This window comes from Citrus sinensis, chromosome 4 (assembly GCF_022201045.2).
Source record: "Citrus sinensis cultivar Valencia sweet orange chromosome 4, DVS_A1.0, whole genome shotgun sequence".
Taxonomy (NCBI): Eukaryota; Viridiplantae; Streptophyta; class Magnoliopsida; order Sapindales; family Rutaceae; genus Citrus; species Citrus sinensis.
Window position 1 is genome coordinate 13,940,827 of NC_068559.1, and position 16,091 is coordinate 13,956,917.

The 16,091-nt window shown below is 32.1% G+C and overlaps 1 long non-coding RNA gene across 5 annotated transcripts; it reads right to left on the bottom strand.

The window, feature by feature from the left end:
* Positions 1-10,412: 10,412 nt before the first annotated feature.
* LOC102612799 (uncharacterized) lies at positions 10,413-13,155 on the bottom strand. 5 transcript variants are annotated; one of them, XR_008053973.1, is made up of 5 exons: positions 12,262-13,155; positions 12,102-12,188; positions 11,112-12,015; positions 10,899-11,029; positions 10,413-10,816 (listed from the first exon to the last, which is right to left on the bottom strand). It is a non-coding gene; the product is annotated as an uncharacterized LOC102612799 (long non-coding RNA). The 5 variants fall into 5 exon arrangements; XR_008053975.1 differs by having other exon boundaries at positions 11,112-11,823; positions 11,918-12,015; positions 12,102-13,152; XR_008053972.1 differs by having other exon boundaries at positions 12,102-13,153.
* Positions 13,156-16,091: the final 2,936 nt, after the last annotated feature.

A 16,091-nucleotide genomic window follows, 5' to 3' on the forward strand; every position in this document is an offset into this window, starting at 1 on the left:
CAAATATAAGAATCAAGGATTCAACAAGGGTGAAATTGTAGATGAGCAACCTAAGAGAGGGAGAATTGGATATTTTAAAAAATATACAAATAAAATCATAAAACAATTTGAATCAATGCTTCAAGAAATTCAATGATAATAAAATTAAAAATCATAAACTTAAAGAGATAAAGGAGAAGAAAGCAAACACATAAATTTTTATGTGGTTCGTAAATCCCACTTACGTTCAAGCCTCAAAGTAAACCGAGCTTGAGGATTCCACTATTCAAGCCTTCCAAGGCTTCAAAATTTTTACAATTGACTTCCAAGGTGTCAATAAACCATTACAAGTAGAGATGAACACATATACCTCTTTCCTAGAGTGTTTCACTCACTTTTACTCATTCAATTTTAATATTTAAATAAAGATTATAAAGATTAGACTCTATAAGAGTGTAATATCAAATGATAGCTGAATAATAATTCAATGAATGTAGATAAGCAAAATGAAAGTTCAAGGTAGGTTATATGAATTGATTTTTACTTGATAGAGATTGAAAAACCTGTTAAATTCGATTTTGATTTGAGCTTTTATAGTTTGGACAAGGAAACTAGCCATTATTGACTTTCTGGAGACTTGCCAGATTGCCGCTAAATTGAGGCGGTCAGCTACTACATTGATTGGGCAAGTTACTGATATAAATCAAATTTGAAATTTTCGCCCAAGCGGATTGCCGCTACCTTTTCCCGGCTATCTGCTATGTTTCTGGACCTTAGGTTGATCGCCGCTTTCTTTAGGCAGTTAGCCGCTATTGGTCTAAAATTTATAGATTTGGCTAAAAACATTCTAAAATTATACTATGGCCCAAAACCTTCTAAATATGTGCAAATAGGTCCATTTTGCGGGATTTAAAACAATGCTTATTAATTTCAAAGTTCTCAAAACTTTTCAATTTAGTCCATAAATTTGAAAAAAAACCAATTTCAGAAAATTATTTTCTTATAATTTAAAAACCTTTAGTTTATGAAAAATGACAATATATTTAAAATATCATGAAAGATAACTTGAGCTTTTAAATATTAAAATATGCATACATTAAAACATATTCGCTTTACAAGAATTATAGCAATAGAGATCATTTGAGCTACTATTCTTAGTGTTCTTCCTTGATTGACCCGTTGTCCATTCAATGTCTTGAGTTTGATCTCACTTGAATGATTTTTGCTCGTCAGGAACTAGTGAGATTGTGAAATATAAATTTACTATTTTACCCTTGACGCGTGGTTTGTTATCATTAAAACTATGGTTTGTGTAGCCATTTAGGCCAATAATCTCTCCTTTTTTATGATGACAAACACCACATGTATTTTGATATTTCTACTTCTCCTTAGTATGTCACATGGATAATTCAATAATTAAACAAATTTAAACTCCCCTTAAGTACATGATCCATATAATTATATAAGATTTGCAAACTCCCCTTGAGTATCTCATAAAATGCCAAAAACGCTTCAAAATACATATTACTTATTTTCTCCCCCTTCATGATCAAAACTACTTCTTCACCATGCCAATCCATCAAAAAACACTTCCACAATTACTAATTAAAAAACTAGCATATGTATAACAAATATTCAAAACATCCAAAAAACAAACATCAATATAAACACAAGAATCCATAAACATAATCCAATCAAAGTTAGAACAAACGTATCAAATGTAAAGGTGGAAAAAAGTAGGGGACCAAAAGAAAATAGAAGTAAACAAAAGATGAAGAACACTAGTGAGGTGGTTGAGATGGTGGCGATAGCCCAAGAGTACTAAAAATTCACTGCTAGCCATCAAGGGTAAGTTGTTGTTGATCAAAGAGGCGCTGTAGTTTAGAAAGGAAATGACCCTAGAATGCCACGAACTGTGACTGAAGTTGGTTTTGCTGCTTAGATATAGAATGAAATACAAGTGTGCAACCCAAGAGGGGGGGTGAATTGGATTTTTTAAAAATTATCCTAGTCAAACCACACAACAATTCAATCTAATGCCTTAATCAATTCGAAAATAATAAATTCAATGAAACACAATATTAAAAGAGTAAGGGAAGAGAAAATGAACACAAGGATTTTTACGTGGTTCGACTATCCCCGCCTACGTCCACGCCTCCAAGCTCACCCGCTTGAGGATTTCACTATCCAAGCCTTTCCAAGGCTTCAACGATTACAATTGACTTCGAGGTGTCAATAAACCTTTACAACAAGAGATTATATCTCCAATCTCTTTACCCCAAGTGTTTCCCACACTTGTACTCTCACAATTTGATGAGAAATGATAAATACAACAATGAATCTCTCTTTAAGAGTGGATATACAAATTGAAGAACAAAGATGATTTAAAGAATGATGATTCACGAAGTTGAAGCTCAATATATGTTGTGTGCACTTGTTCTTGCTTGTTGGAGATTGTTGGAGAACTTCAAAATGAGTTGGATTTGAGTTTTTATAGTTTGAGCTCGAAAACTAGCCGTTACTCACATTTTGGTCGTAATCGGATTACCGGTTATGGACATCCAGAATTCCGCTTAATGTTACCGTTACAGCCACAAATTTGAATTTCTGAACATCCGGATTTCCGCTTACGCTCAGTAGCTTACTGCTCAACAACCGGATTTCCGTTTGTCAAGATCCGGAATTCCGCTTTTAATTCGGATAGATTCTGCCTCGAATCCGGACTTCCGTTTATCAGAAACCGGATTTCCGCTTGCTACAGTAACTGCTACAGTGAATATTTTCTCAAATTTACAGTTTGACCCCAAAACTTTATAAAACTATAATGTGGCCCAAAATGTTATGAAAGTTTACAAAAAGGTCCAATTTTAGAACTTTAGAATAATGCTTTGTCAATCCCACAACTTTTTGAAATTATGACTTTGCCCAAACTTTGTGAAATTATAGAATGGCCCAAAAATATTTAAATAGTTTCAAATAGGTCCAAGTCCGAAATTTAGAAAACTACTTGTTTATTTCAAAGTTTTCAAAATTCTTTCAATTAAACCATAAACTTTGAAAAACAACCAATTTCATAAAATCATTTTTCCATTAAATATGAAACATTTATAATATGAAACATTTATAATATGAAAATAATGATTTATTTAAAAAGAATATTAAATAATTTGAGCTTAAAAAATTAATCATTTTTAATCTTATTTGTTATCATCAAAATCAATATTATGGAAACATATATGTTAACAATCTCCCCCTTTTTGATGATGACAAACATTTCATGTATTTAAATAATCATTTTTCATAAAATCATTTTTTCATTAAATATAAAACATTTATAATGTGAAAATAATGATTTATTTAAAATATATATAAAAAAATAATTTGATCTTAAAAGATTAATCATTCTTAATCTTATTTGTTATCATCAAAATCAATATTATGGAAACATATATGTTAACATAGAACACATTTCACTTAACAGCTACTGCATTGGATCCTCAAAAGCTACTAAAGTGGAATGTGAAGGAGCCTCTGAAGGGGAATGCAGAGGATGTGGTCACTGTGGAGCACTGAGATCAGGAAGTTGGTTAGATGAAAGACATGAAAGTATATCATTAAAGATACGATAATCTAAAGAAGCAATCGCTGTGAATTTATCCTTAGCATTTTGATCTTCAACCTACCTGTTCTCCACCCAAATAAACCCCAAACTAGCTATAGCCTCATCCTCTAATTATTTGGATTCCTCAAAAGTGGGTTCAAATATGGGAACCCGAAAATGCTTAATGATTCGGATAATGATACTACTAAAAGGAGAGGATCAATTTCCTATACTTAGAGTATTAAGCATATGCTGAATAATAATATATCCTATATCTAGCACTTTTCCCTCAAGGATACTATCTAATAAAGCAACATTTAAGCTTATAACTTCATCGCCAAGTCCACTTTAGGGCTAATCACATGATGAAGGACACTTTTCTGAACTTCAAGGGGCAACACTTATTATTTGAAAATGGAGTTGCAAAAATCTGTGGACAACTCAGATCGCTTACATACATTCTCAACAAATTCTACGATAGAATACCAAGGATAATCAATTCTATGCTTAAAAGTATAAAAACGCAATCCATCATTACTAGTCCTAAGTATCATATTCAAATCCTCTACATCAAACTCGATAGGAATTCCAGTGACATTTGTAAAAATCCTATTGGTAGTGTTTGCAGAGATAAGTATGTTCGAGTAAAATACTCCTACTAAATTTGGACAAACTCGTTCCTAATGATGAATATTAAAAATTGTTTGATTATCAAGCGATAAGAATGTTATTTTGTGCTTATATTATAATTTATATTTGTGTTTATCCAATATATTAGGGATTATTAATTATGTCTTAACTATATTTAATTTATGTATTTTTATGTGTTTATTAGGTAAAATATTTAATTCATGTAAGTCGATGCTCCAAACAGATAAATAGATGTCAAATTTGGATTCCGAAGGTCCGAAAACCTTAAAATGAGTCAAGATCGGCTTAAAATTAAGCTTGTGCATAAAGTTGACTTTTTCTGTTGATCGAACACTGATTGGATGATAAAATGAGCTTACAATAGATATGAGTGTATTGAATAGATGTCAAATTTGACTAAATCTCAACCATTCATGATTCAATGGACACAATCATGCCATGTGGCAATGGTTGGTGGAGCTAGTTGTAGGATTCGAATCTTTGTATTCGAGTCGACCCGGTCCACCCATTAACCCGCCAAATCTCAACCGTTCTTTGGCCAAATCAGACGCTTCACATGATGCCACATGTAATGTTGACTTTTAAAGTTTGACCAGTTATTAGATCTTGATCTAATTGTTGTGAAGAGCGCATACATAGAGCTTATGATGGATCACAAAACAGTGGATCATGAATTTATTTTTCTATAAATAGAGCCTCATTTTTATGTTTTTGAACATCTTTCTTCTTCTCAATTTCTCTCAATTTCCCTGTAATCTTACTTTTCAGGTGTGTTTTAATATTTTGTACAATTATTTTTATAAATAAATTTAGTTTTATTTTCAATTTTAGTTGTTTTTATTATTTTTAATTATGAGTAATTAATTGTAATAATTATTTTTATTTCAATTATGCTTAGCTAAATAATAATAGTTAGGGTAAGATGAAACTCTTAGGAAATAAATATGATTTAATCAAATTCTATTTTTATTTGTATAAATTAAATTATTTTCTATTTAATTTTATACATGTTTTATATTTTGAAATCTTGATTTATTGTAGGCAAATAAGGGAGTTTGGCATAATAAATTCTTAATATCTTAATATAAGGTATGGTAAAATGGTATTTTGACTTGTTGTAGACAAATTAAATTTTGACACGATAAATACTTAATCTATAATAAAATTAATGGGAAAGTAATAATAATTTATATAATTAATCTTTTGGGCAATAAAACAAAAAAAATAGTAAAAAGAATTTATTGAATTTTATTTACTACTAAGAGTGGATCTATAATTCTAACTAATTCAATTTCATAGTTTCATTTAAATTAAGTTGGATAAGTTTTATTTTTCATTTTTAGATAAAGTAAAATAAACAAAGTAAATCTTTTCTCTAGATCGACCTCGGACTCACCGAACTATAATATAACAAGACACTCTTATATTTGGGAATTAGAAATCACTTTTAAGTTATGTCACCTAATTACTAAAAATTTGTCCAACCCATATTAGCAAGTATATTCCAAAGAGTTTTGTTACAAATCGACAAATTCTTTAAATTATCAAGGTTAACAAAGTAGTGGAGGAGGACCGATCTTGTCATAAACCAATCATAGAAGCATTTTCATGGATCCGGATTCGGGAAGTGAGTGGAAATGAATTTGAGGATGTCCTCATGAAGTTCTCTTCGCTTCTTAGCCGTTGCTTTCCTTTGGACTTCTTACCACCAGTCATTGTGAAATTACCAAAATGCTCCAAACACACAAATTCAAGTTCACAAGAATTTGGGTGAAATAAATGATTTGGAACTGATTAAATTGATTCTAGAGAAGATTTAAGGAAATGTATGGGTTTAGTTTGGTCAAAAATAGCTTAAAAATGGCTGAAATTGGAGAGTGTAAGAAATGAAAATTTGTATTGTTGAGAGAGAGAGAGAGAGAGAGAGAGAGAGAGTGATGAAATAGAGTTTTAGAAGTAAATAATTGAAGATTAATAGATAGGAAATAGTTTTGGAGACTTTATTTGGCAAGAAAAAGTGTGAAAAAGAAGGATATTTAGAGAGAGGGGTAGAACAGAGCTATCACAGGTTAAAGAGATGAATAGTTGAGGAAACAATAAGGAAGAAGAAGGGAATAACATGTTTATACACGAAGCCAGTTAGCCACTTGAAGCAAGCGGTTAACTGCTTCAGTCTAGAAACCAGGCGGTTAGCCATTTACTTGAGGCAGCTAGTCATTTGGTTTTGGGCATGATTATGCCCTTCAAGCAGCTAGTGACTTGAAACAAATGGTTAGCCAGTTCACCTGAAATTTTCACCGTTTTTATTTCTTATCCAAAATTGATCCATTCTGATACCATTTTATGATCCCGAAAATTTCAAAAGCCAATTTTAATGTGTGAGACGTGACGATAAATATTTCAAAATTAAAAACATATAACTTATTGAACATAAATATACATCACACAATCATCAAAGATCGAAAATCAACCAAGTTAATAGCCTCAATATCATGAAAGGAAATATTAATGTAAAAGTTTTCATCATACTAAGTTCACATCGAATTTTTGAAAAATACTTTTTGCAAAGAGCTTTCGTAAAAATATCAACAAGTTATTTTTCCGTAGAAACAAATTCTGATGCAATGCCTCCCTTTTGAACATGATCTCTCAAGAAATGATGTTTAATCTCTATAGATTTGGTGCTAGAATGTTGAATGGGATTTTTTGACAAGTTTATTGCACTGGTGTTATCACACATGATAGGTATGTGATTGCGATTAATCTCTAAGGGTTTGTTTCATCCAAATAGCTTGTGCGCAACAACTATCGGTAAAAATATATTCAGCTTCAGTGGTTGAAAGTACAACTGATTTTGCTTTTCACTAAACCATGAAACAAGCGAATATCCTAGAAAATGACATGTGCCACTAGTACTCTTCTTGTCGACTTTATAATCAACAAAGTCAGTATTCGAGTAAAATGTTAAATCTAATTGTGTTCTCTTAGGATACCAGAGGCCAAGATTAATGGTTCCACTTAAATAATGAAAAATTCTTTTGACAATAAGCAAATGAGATTCCTTGGGACGTGATTGAAATCTTGCACACAAACATATACTAAACATGATATCAAGTCTACTAGTAGTTAAGTAAAGATCCGATCATATCTCGATATATTTTGATGTCAACCTCTTTACGTTTTTCGTCCATGTCGAGCTTGATTGTCTTACTCGTTGGAGTATTTTTAGTCTTTGAGTTATTAATACCAAATCTTTTGAGTAGATTTTCTACATATTTTGCTTGATTGATGAAAATTCCCTCATGGTTTTGTTTGATTTGAAGTCTAAGGAAATACTTTAATTCTCCCATCATTTCTCATTTCAAGTTCTTTACTCATGCAAGATGAAAATTTCTTAAATAAAGATTCATTAGTAGAACTAAGGATAATGTCATTAATATAAATTTGAACAATAACTATATCTTGATCTTTGTGTTTAACAAAGAGTCTGCTTTGCCCATTGAAAAATCATTTTTTGAAAGAAATTTACTGAGTCTTTCATACGATGTTCTGGGTGCTTACTTGAAACCATATAATGCTTTAGACAACTAATAAACATGATCTATAAATTTTTCATTTTCAAAACCAGGGGGTTGTTTCACATAGACTTCTTTCATAATGTAACCATTTAGAAATGCACTTTTGACATTCATTTGATATAAAATAAAATCTTTATGACATGTAAATGCAAATGCTAAAAGCATCTTAATGGATTCCAATCTAGATATTAAAGTAAAAGTTTCATCAAAATCAATTATTTCTTCTAGGTTGTAACCTTGAGCCAATAGTTTGGATTTACTCCATACAACCACACCGGATTCATCTATTTTATTCATAAAAATACATTTAATGACTATTACAGAAAGGTGTTTTGGTTTAGGAACCAATTTTCACACATTATTTCCCTTAAATTTGGTTTAGCTCTTCTTGCATGGCCATAATTCAAGATTCATCATTTTCTACATTGAAAAAGGATTTAGGTTCAATATGAGATATAAAAGCGGTATACTCACATGTGTTCCTAATGGATGATCTAGTAGTTTTGTCGTGTGAAGGATCTCTTAAAATTAAGTCTTTAGGATGAGAGGAAACACACTTCCACTCTTTGGGGAGTGTTTGAAAATTCTTACTATTTTGATCCAAGTTGGGTTGTTCTCCTTGTTGTTCCTCTTGATTCTCGGCAAAGGATTATTCATAATATAGTTCTTCATTTTCATTTTCTACATCTACATCATTATCAATTAGAACTTTCTTCATAGAGGAAGGGTTAGAATCATCAAATATGACATGCATAAATTATTCAACAACCGAGGTTATTTTATTATAAACTTTATAAGCTTTACTTGAACTTGAATATCCAAGATACCAATATCGGATTTTAGATCAAATTTTCTTTTGTGTTTAGAATAAAACATTTGCATCTAAAAATATTGAAGTAATCGATATTGGGTTTTCGATCTTTCCAAAGCTCATAGGGAGTCTTGTTGAGAGATGATCTAATTAACACATGATTTAAAACATAACATGCAATGTTAACTACTTCGGCCCAAAAATATTTTAGCAATGAGTTTTCGTTTAACATAGTCTTAGTCATTTCTTGAATTGTTCTATTCTTTCTCTCAACAACACCATTTTGCTGTGGAGTTCTAGGTGATGAAAATTGATGTTCAATATCAAAGTCATTGCAAAACCTTTCAAATGCATGATTTTGAAATTCTCTACTATGATCACTTCTAATGCAAGAAATAGTGTAGCCTTTTTCATTTTGAACTCTTTTATAAAAACTCTTAAAAGCATCAAAAGCATCATACTTATTAGCTAAGAACAGAACCCATGCAAATTTAGAAAAATCTTCAACTATCACAAATGCATAATATTTACTATTTACACTCGCATATCTCGATGGCCCAAACAAATCCATGTGAATAAGTTGAAGAAGTTTTGAAGTAGAGACATGATTTTTGTCTTTAAAAGATATTTTGACTTATTTTCCAAATTGACAGGCATCACATACTCGACCTTCTTGCAAACAAATTTTAGGAAGACCTTTAACTAAATCATTTTTGGAAATCTTTGAAATCAAATCCATGCTTGCATGACCTAATCTTCTATGCCACAACCAACAATCTATATTAATGGTATAAACATTTATGCACTTTTTTCTAATAATGAGAACTTTACCATCACATGCATTCTTAATGTCACATTTTGATTTATCACAGATAACTCTATAGCCTTTATTACACAATTTACTAATACTAAGCAAGTTATGTTTTAAGTTTTCAACCAAGCATATATTTTTAACAATGGTAGAGGAATTTATACCAACATTTCGTATTCCAAGAATTTTTTCTTTTGAGTTGTCTCCAAATGATACATCCCACCATTCTCAATTTTATTGAACTTAAAAGCCAAAAATAGTCACAGGTCATTTGCCTTAAGCATTCGTTATCCAGATACCATTTATTCCTTTTTCTTCTTTTTCTTTTTTGATCCCTACAGAAAAGATCTCATATTGAGTTTTCAGGTACCTAAACTATTTTGACTCCTTGAATGGTAGTGAAAGCTCCTTTGGGGACCCAAACCTTCCAATGCCAAGATAATATTTCTCCTAATTGGGCATGCATAACTCATATGACCATTTCCATTACAATAATTGCAAATGATTTGATGCTCACTAGTCAAGGCAGTTGACACGACTCAAAAGTGTATTACTCTCAAGTATAAGAGTGCACCAAATAGGGTTGACAATAGGGATATCACATTTGTGATTGGCCAATCCCACTCCCATCTCAATAAAGAAATAAGGATGTATAATTGTCTCGAATCATATTCTAAATAGAAAATTGTGACAAAAAATGTGTCCCACGGCCCAACCAATTACAAATCTTGAATCCTTCTTTCTAGATCCAAGTTTCCTAATTTTATGCGTTAACAATCTAAATTTAATATATAAATTTGCAAACTAATTTTTTTTATTTGTTTAGTTCAATTCAACTTTAAAGGTGAATTCAAAGTCGTGAACTTGTTGGGCTCTGGCTTGGGTCCATCACTTTTATTTATTTTTCTAGGATAAATGATATTTTAATATCAATATATCTAGGATTTCATTTGAGATTTGAAAATTAGCCCGAATAATAAATCAAGACAAGATTTGGTCCTAAAATCCCAACCAATTTCAAATCAATTTCAGAAAAATTTGTCTTAAATCTAAAGCAGAATTTTAAAGTGTTTCATAGATTTTTGCTTTTCGTTTTGTGCCGTAGCATTATCCTTACTCTCCATTGCCTTCTTCAACTCCTCCGACAATCTCCCATCAGAAGCATCCGCTTCATCAAATTTAGCTTCATTGCAGTTGGCTTATTTTTCTCAAAAATCCAAATTTGCCAATTGCCATCTCCTGTATCCTTAGCTTGTGACCAAGCTCGATCACCTACTTCTCCCATTACTTAGCAAAATAAACCATATATTCCTCTTGAACACTGTGAAGTTCTCCTCTTAGCTCTTGCACATCCTGATACTTTTGGAGAATGCCTTTTACGGACCCTGCAATTATCAACCAAGTAACACATCATGCAGAAGAAATCATCACTCAAACGACATTGTGTTATTCACGATTTATGATTACCTGAATAGAGCCTTGGGCACAAATTCTAGAAAAATCATCTGCTCTTTTTTTTTCTAAAACTTGAACACTGTGAAGTTCTCCTCTTAGCTCTTGCACATCCTGATACTTTTGGAGAATGCCTTTTACGGACCCTGCAATTATCAACCAAGTAACACATCATGCAGAAGAAATCATCACTCAAACGACATTGTGTTATTCACGATTTATGATTACCTGAATAGAGCCTTGGGCACAAATTCTAGAAAAATCATCTGCTCTTTTTTTTTCTAAAACTTGAGCATTAGCATTGTTCCGGAGACTAGAATTTGAGAAGGCAGAAACGGGAACTGACTACCCAATCTCTTAAAACAGACAACCCAAGAATGGTCTTCTACTTCTTCAACACTTTCCTACCGGGGGGAGGGGGGATGGTATAGAAAGGGTTTAGAGAACGCTATCATCACCTTTAATATTTTTCTCTTTGTCCCCATCTAACCCAATAAGAACACTTTTGTTCCAAAAAATCCCCCGGCAGCAGCAGTACTCCCGAGAAAATTTGTTGTTGAAGGAATAATTCCGTGAATACCCGAATTTGGAAAAAAAAAAGAGGAGTAGAAATTAGGGTAGAGACCACCGGACATGAAGGAGGTAGATCAGGAACGGGATTAAAAGGAGCGGGAACCAGAGCATCTACAAAAGGAGTTGAAAATTGAACCGCAGTAGGAGTTGAAGACGAAACTACCAGAGAAGGTGGGGACAAATTCTGAACAAACTCAGAGACAAAATTTGGATCCTTAAGAATGTCAGCGGCTATGTGCTTAATCATCTGGATCAACAGATGCGTAGTATAAAACATATGTTTCTTCTTATCTACATGATCCAGGAGCCAAAATCCTCAGTCTTGATTCTCCCGAAAATCTAAGGAATCTCATCCTTGGATCGAAACCTAACAAGTATTAAAAATTAAGAAAAGAATGACGAATAAAAAACGGGAATACAAGCACATACTGGAATAAAAAGTAGGGGAATGAAAATCTTACCAAGAGAAGGAGATTTTTTAGTTACAGGTCAGTGATCAAAATAAAAGCACCGGAAATACCTGGAATATTGACCGAAACTGATTCACCCAAAATTTTTTCTGAAAATGATTTGTTGAATCATCCGAAATTAAATAGGGCAAATTCTCATGAGAATCAAATCTTCAAATAAAAGTTGCATGAATACCTAACAAGAAACTTTTCAAAAATCAACTTTGTCATCTTCTTTGAGCCAACTTAGAATTGTGATCCCCAGAATTGGATAACAAGTCAGCTAAATCATCAAAAACAAGAAAAATCAATAGCTAGATCAGGATCAATAGCTTCTTTGTAAGATGCTAAATCACCTTTACGAACTCTATAAAGTGTTGGAATAACTGCAAGGCTGCAATTGAATCTCGACCCTTTTTCTCTGATTTGAGAAGGAATTGACATCCTCAGAGGGAATATCGAACTCCAAAATCGGAGGATACACGTCCTTAGGCGAAATGGTTTCCATAAGAACAATAGCGTCAATTGGATCGGGAGTGACCTGGCCCAAATAAGACCCATCTTTAAATCTTTTCCTCGGGGCCTGTCTCTTGAAAATCACAAAACCAATTAAAATTACAAAAAAGAGAGGAAAGAAAACAAATTTTACGAAGAAAAAAAAGTACATAAAGTTAGATGAGATAACTACTTCTCGAATCACCAATAATTTGCTTTACTTTTCTCTAAATCGTTTTAGAAGGTTATCTGGACCTCCAACTTTTCTTTCGTTAGGCCCTCTTTGAGACGGATTCGACCCAACTTGTTTACCCTAAGCCACTAGGTCATGCCTCTTCTTAGATCTTGACTCCGAATCAAGTACATCATCTGAATTATCTTGTTCTTTTTCTTCCTCAAAAAGCCCGTAAATTACACTTCTGGACAACTTTCCTCTTGAGTATCATAAGAATTTTCAGAAACTTTACTGGTCCTCGTGCGTTTCTTAATAACCGAATTATCAGAGTAAAAAATGCAGATCTTCTAAAGTGATATCTGGATCATCTTTGAAATCATCCTTATAAATATCATCATATTATTATTAGGATCCAGAATTTGGTGCTCGCGGAGAAAATGGTAAACCCGTCTCAAGTCAAAATGGTCATGAAAAGACATGTTGAAAAGAGATCCCCAAAATAAGTAAATAGCTATCCTCATCAAGAACATTGACAAGGTGGTTTATCCAGTTAATTGCTTGATAGCATCTAACAATCTACGATCTTTGAGAAATCCCAGCCCTGGATAAAAGCCTTTGCAATTTGCTTTCAGATACATTGCCCAGACTTTATTAAGCTTGATCTTAAAAAGTATTTGACAGATTAATTTCCAATCGACATTAATGACATAAGACGATAATAAATGGACACGAATGTTGTGGCAAGTGAAACAACCGATGCATTCTACATGAAAATGTCGCAACGGGTAAGTTAGTGTGGATAACTAATGAACGTGTGTGGTGGTAAGTGCAACGACATTCTACACACAACGTCACAAAGGATGAGTTTAGCATAGAATACGCTAAGGAAGGAGTGGTGTAAGTGCCGAAAGATCTATAGCCACTTACACCGTACTATGTGTCCAACAAATATTGTAAATTTGTATAATGGATATGGTTTATAGTGATTCCGAATTAGAAACCAATAACCAACAGTAATTTGTGGAAAAACTCAAAGATGATCAGCAATCAAATTCGAATATATCAACAGTTAGCAGCATGTGATTGCTAACTAAATCAAGTGTTGGGAATTTAGATATGGACAAAAACGATTATCAGATCTAACGGCATAAAATCAAACAAATAAAATGGATGGCGGAGATTCATATCTAAAGTGAAATCTCTTGCCAACTCTACATTTTTCGACATATAAATGACGCCAAACTGATCGAAAATGTCTTTTGACTAATTCTCATTTAAATTAAGAGAAATCTAGTATCTAAATCCAGAAATTCTCTAAACACAAATGTTGACATAAATATAAGAGTGTCTAATTTGTAAGGATTCTCAAGAACAATGAATCGACATTGAAGCTTGCTGAGTAAACAGGTACTATATACTACTTGTTTCTTTTCTCAAGAACAACGCTGCTTATGGGGATTTTCTTGTCAGGATTCGAATTTTCTTGCCAACCTTAACACCAAATGGCCTTCTCATCCCAAAAAGACTGATTACTAATAACCAAAGATAAAGTCTATAAACATAAACATCAGACATTTCTTAATCAATAAAGGAAGTTAAGAAATAGATTGATATAGGAAAAATATGGAACCACGATAAAGTTGCGACATCACCCATATGGGTAAAGAAAGATGTGCCATGTTCTCACCTGTTCTCTATGTGTTGCTATCCATCAAATAAAGAGAATGACTCCTCCTTATATGGTAAGAAGTAAATCATGCCTGTACTAATAAGTGGAGAGTTCTAATACCGCTTCATCTCCTTCCTTTTAAAAGACTTGCTCAGTCTTCATATATATATGGAACTCTTCAAAATATTATCATATTATCGGCTCAACATCTTCTCAATATCATCAAGGGATCACATCAGTTCAATGTCCATCTCTGAAGACCACTCCAACTTTAAGATTTCACTTAATAGATAACTTTCATATAAAGTCATTTTTATCTCTCAATAAGATAATTTCTTAATCTCTTTTTAAAGTAACACGCAAATATTCTATCTTGTGCCTTGCGAATTATTTTGATATGAAAATATCTCTTTACATATCCTTGTGCTCTTCATACACATATAAAATGCAAAATCGTGGCATATTTATACTGTCAGATTCTTGTTGTAACAGTTGAAATATTATAAGTGATGTGCTCATAATTTATCTATTATTTTAATGCTTCCATAACTTAATTTTATGTTTTATTATGTTAATTTTATTTTAATTTTTATATTTTATTATTTTAGGTACAATATGGGATTAAAGAAGAATAAATCAGAACATTCAAGAGGAAATCCACTTAAAGGAATAAAAAAGGAAAGAAATAAAGAGAATTAATTGGAATAAATCACAAAGAATTTAATTTAATTAATCATTAAGCACGCATGCAACACGTGGAGGAAGCATTGAAGAATTCATTTACAAAGAGAATATGGCATGCAACACGTGGAGGGGCTTTTGTTTTTAATTTTGATTGGCTTAGGAATGAAATAAGTGGTTGGGCTCTTGTTTTTAATTCTTTTCATTTAAGGATTCGTGGGCTGGATTTGCAATCCTTTTCCTTTAAGGATTTGGAAGAAACCACAACATTATAAAAGGGAAGAAAGGCAGCCGCACAAGGAGAATAATAACAGCCAAGAGAAAATAAAAAGAAGAGCAGCAGCCGCAAGTTTTGAGCAAAACCGAGAGTAGCAGAAATAATTTAGAGTAGGAGGAAGACGCATTAATTCTTAAGTTTTTCTTTTCCTCTTCTCTATTATCTTGCTTGAATGTTTCTAATTAAATTAATGAATTTTCTTTATATTTCGATGAACTAATTTATTTTACTAGGGCTACCATGTAGCCTAACTATGAAGATTTAATTCCATAAATTTATGTTATTTTAATTTATTATTCCATGGTTGAGTGTTCATTATTGTGCTTAATGCTTTTAAATTTCTGGCCAATATTTAAATGATTTGAGGATACATAATGAGACCGAGAGGAGATTTATGTATTTTTACTCTGTGTAATGAATGTCATGAATTGAACGAAAGACAGAGATGTGCCAACGTGATTCGTGCAGTTTTTCTAAGAATTTTCATGGAACTTAATGAATCTTTGCATATTTAAATTCACATAGAGATATAGTGGGTTAATGTGTGAATGTATTTTTAATATTACTCGAGAGCGGAGTCAACATGAGTAATAAATTTTAATAGCATAGATGGAGGATTAAATTGGATTGGTTATGGTGAAATCGGATGTCCTAATGTCTTAATCTCTTGGTGATTTCTATTACTGCCTGCGTCTTTATTTAATTTTTAATTATTTTATTTTATTTTATTTGAATATAAATTCGCTTATTCGATTGTTCAAATAAATTAGGGTTAGAATAATTTCGGTAACTAATAGGATATACAATCTCTGTGGGACGATATTCTACTCTTCATTATATTACTTGTGCCGACTAGTACACTTACTAATTTACTCAACAAGTTTTTGGC